Below are 4,807 nucleotides of genomic sequence, written 5' to 3' on the forward strand. Positions count from 1 at the left end.
ATTTTTCCCCTCCCTTGCCGCTCCCCCCTCCCTCATGAGCCCTTGATAACTTATAAATTATTATTTTGCCATATCTTACACTGTCCTATGTCTCCCTTCACCCACTTTTCTGTTGTCCATCCGCCAGGGAGGAGGTCACATGTAGATCCTTATAATTGATTCCCTCCACCCTCCTGGTATCGCCACTCGCACCACTGGTCCTGAAGGGATCATCCACCCTGGATACCCTGTGTTTCCGATTCCTGTCTGTATCAGTGTACATCCTCTGGTCTAGCAAGCTTTGTAAGGTAGAATTGGGATTATGATGGGGGTGAGGTTAGGAAGCATTTAGGAGCTAGAGAAAAGTTGTAGGTTTCATCATTGCTACATCGCACCTTGACTGGCTCGTCTCCTCCCCGAGACCCCTCTGCAAGGGGATCTCCAGTGGCCTACAAATAAATGGGCTTTGGGTCTCCACTCCACACACACCCCTCATTCACAATGGTATGATTTTTTGTTCTGATGATGCCTGATACCCGATCCCTTTGACACCTCGTGATCGCACAGCCTGGTGTGCTTCCTCCATGTGGCTTTGCTGCTTCTGAACCAGATGTCTGCTTGTTTGCCTTCAAGCTTTTAAGACCCCAGACACAATATCTTTTGATAGTAGGGCACAATCAGCTTTCTTCACCACATTTGCTTATTCACCTGCTTTGTCTTCAGCTGTTGTGTCAGAAAGGTGAGCATCACAGAATGCCAGTTTAATAGAACAAAGTATTCTTGCATTGAGGGAATACATGAGTGGACACCCAATGTCCATCTGCGACCTTAATACTAAACCTATAAATATATGCACATAGATCTATCTCTCCAACCTCATATATAAATATATTTACATGTGTAAATGCCTTTATTTAGACCTCTATAAATGCCCTTTGCCTCATAGACTCTATTTCCTTTTACTTTCCTCTGTCCCACTATCATGCTCAGTCTTCATTTGGGTTTCAGTGATTCCTTTTGGTTACATTACCCTTGATCACGCCATACCAGGCTTCCTACCCCCTCCTCAACACTGATTTGGATCACTGGTTGTTCCTTTGTCCCTGGGTTTGTTAACACCACTTCCTTTCCCCCCACCTCCCCCTCTCCCATGTCCCCTGGGACTGTTGGTCCCGTTTTCTCCTCCATATTGTTCATCCAGCCTATCTTATTTAGACAGACCTGCGGAGATAATAACATTCGCAAAAACAAGACAGAGCAAAACCAAGCAACAATATACAATAAAACAACAACAACAACAACAACAAATCAATGACAAAAAACAAAACAAAACACAAGAAAAAAAAACCTTGTAGTTAATTCTAGGTCTGTTTTTTGGCTTTTAGGATTATTTTCTAGTTCAGTCTGTTGGGGTGCCAGGTCCTGGTCCCAAAATCTATTTTTGGTATTCCCTGGGGACTTCATTGCTCTGTTCGCTTGCTTTTCTGTTGCACACCCTTAGCGTTTTGCCTCGGTGTGGTGGGATCAGATCGGGTGGAATTTCCCACAGTGTGTTTCCAGTGTTGTCCCATGTAGGGTGATGGGTCAGTGAGGGATGTTGTTTCTCACAGTGGAGACAGAACATGTTTATTTTTAAAGGGATATATATATTTGTATTTTTATATACATCCATATAGCAATTAGTCTTTAATGATGGGAGCAGTTAATTGACTCACGATGTGATATATGGTCCTAAACTCAGAGCTATTAGTCAGTTTGTAGAATTGTCAGTAATCTGTGGACTGCAAATTGTTTTTAGCCCACATTTCGCTGACCGGTTGCCTACACCAGCAGTTCTCAACCTGTGGGTCATGACCCCTCTTGGGGGTCAAATGACCCTTTCACAGGGGTTGCCTCATTCATCACAGTACCAAAATGACAGTTATGAAGTAGCAATGAAAATAATTTTATGGTTGGGGGTCACCACCACATGAGGAACTGTATGAAAGGATCATGGTTTTAGGAAGGTTCAGAATCACTGCCACAGACTAACACAGGGAGCATTAATCACCAGCACTTGTATTGCATTTTCTGCGTGATTGTTAGGGCCCTAGAATCGGTTCCAATTCAGTGATTCTATGTACAATGAAATAAACCCTGCCAAGTCCTGTGCCATCCTCACAATTGCTTTTATGTTTGAGCCCATCAGAGCAACCAATGTGTCAATCCATCTTGTCATAAGTCTTCCTCTATTTCACTGTCCAGCTATTTCACCAGACCTGGTGTCCGTCTCTAGGGACTAGTTATTCCTGACAACCTAACCAAAGTATGTGAGACAAAGTCTCACCATCCTTGCCTCTAAGGACACCGTATTTCTTCCAAGACAGATTTGTTTGTTCTTATGGAAGTCCATGGTTGAAGTGGAGTTATTCTTAAGTCCAAAGTTCATAACCTGGGGACTTACAGTACTTTGTAGTTCCCCCACCCTCCCACCTCCGGAGATTATGCCCAATCTCTGAGCACAGGAAGTTGGCACAAAGGAAAAGTACAGTAATTTTGGAAGAGTATATATCTTGTCTAAAACTCTGACTTTATCTCTCAGTAAGTGTCAAGATCCTAAGCAGTCTACAGAACTTCATATGTATTTTAGTAATAAATACCTTCCATTTCCTTCAAATATTGTCCTGTCCTTTATTTCAAAGATTTACATCCAAATTCCATTATTTGTGGATACAACTTATTTATGAACTTGGTAACTAATATATTCTATGCCTGTCTTTCAGCTATTATATTAGAAACAGATTTGAGAACAGAAACTCTATTCTGTCCCAGAACATTTCCAAGTCTACTCACAGGAAGCATCATCAACAATCTTAAGCCCCCAGCCTTGTTCTTTTCAGCAATTAATAGCACCTCCAATTCATGTATTGATTAATAATTGGTAAATACTTTTCCTTGCATTCGGAGTATTTATTGTTACCATAAAATCCAGTGAAAATAGGAATATGTAGTATTAATGCCTCATATACACAGAACTTGGAACTTGCTCCCCACTAACACACACACACACACACACCGACTTCTTATGGGGCAATCAGTAATAATGTTTGTCTTCTGTACTTCATTTGCACATGTGACAGAGTTGTGCTTTTTGTATGCCTCTGGTTGTGTAAGGCTATGTGACCAGTTCTGGCCAATAATTTGTAAACATCAGTGACGGAATTTGTATTAAGCCTCATTGTTAACTTTTCAATTGGAATTCTTTCTCTCTGTCATAACACATAATGTTGTAAGAAATGGCTGTTCCATCAACTTTGGTTCAAAGAATTGCCAACACAAAGCGGAGGGCAGCTTATCGTTAATGGATATGTACCATTTGCCAAAAGATCGACCTTAGTTGTTTCAAAGCAATGATGTTGAGGTTGTTACTGGAGTGTAGCATTGTCCCTATTGGCTGATAAGACTTCCTGCACACAATCATCTAAGAAGCATCTTTCAGTCTAGCTATATTTAGTTGAACTGCCTATTTAAGTTGGATTAAGGATTGTTATTGTTTTTAAACAATATAGCATGACCCATGGGTAAATGACAGCCCTGAATTTTTACTTTTTGCAAATTTAGATGTGACATGGGAATTTCTTTAACGCTCTGTAGCTTGTAGATTGGTATTCTGCTTCATAACTTTCATTTATAAATGTATCTAATTAGTTCAGGTTTTTATCATAAGCTCTGGAGCAACCAGCACAGATATCCACATGCAGAAAAATAAATTAAAATGATGGTAGACTTAAAACCAACCATATCAATAACTAATTTAAATGTAAATTATTTAAGCATTCCACATAAAATTCAGAGATTTTCCAATCTAGATTTAACAAAAAAAGATGAAACTACATGCAATCTATAAGAGGCATACTTTAAATGTAAAGACACAGATAATATGAAAGCAAAGGATGGAAAAATATATGCCATCCAAACAATAATCTTCATACTTTGTCTGAGAAGGGTCCAGGTATTTACCCCGGTTAATATTCCACTATGCTAAATGATAGAGAGAAATATATCCAAGCAAAGCACAAGTTTATTCATTTCTATGTATCAAGTCATTCTCTTATATAGCTATTATTTAAATACAGGTGCCTTGCACATTGAAAGATAAATTATCTACAAATGCTCTGAGATAAAACAGGGGAATCTTATAAAATAATAATATTTGGAACTCAAAGAGGACTTGGAAATAAATTAACACAGTGTTCCCAAATGAAATAGAAATATCACTTATTGTGTGTGGGATGCTTTTGGTGGTACTTAAAAGCATCTCAATAGTTATGAATTTTAAAAAGGTTCATTAAGAACTCCTGTAACCAGCACTTCACACTCATAATTTCAGCAACTACTGAATACAAAGCTAAGTACACAAGAGAGTTATGTCTTAATTTTTAAAATATTACTAGGTAAATGATAATAGAGGTGGTAGATGGTAAAAATAATGAGGTTGATACAATAATAACTAATGTTTTGGAAACACTGCTTAAATTGATTATTTCGTAGGAAGAACATGGGCCCAGAGGAAGGAGATAGCCTGCCAAAGTTTATCAAATAAGTGTATGACAAACCCAAATCTTCTGACTCTCTTTACTATTATTTTGGCCCAGTTTTTCTATGTATGCAGAAGCATCAATTACCATTGCTGCACTGCATTTGCTGTGAAATGAGTTCCTTGATCATCAGGCCATATGTTCCCATCCCATGTTTCAGGGTCCCAACTTTTCCCGATCAATGCTCTCACTTTGGCTTCAGACACTGCTCTAGATCTGCAATTCAGCTGCCGTTGTAATTCAGCCACTCG

Source organism: Echinops telfairi, unplaced genomic scaffold (genome assembly GCF_000313985.2).
Source record: "Echinops telfairi isolate 266 unplaced genomic scaffold, ASM31398v2 ScPeMD7_7427;HRSCAF=8465, whole genome shotgun sequence".
Classification (NCBI taxonomy): domain Eukaryota; kingdom Metazoa; phylum Chordata; class Mammalia; order Afrosoricida; family Tenrecidae; genus Echinops; species Echinops telfairi.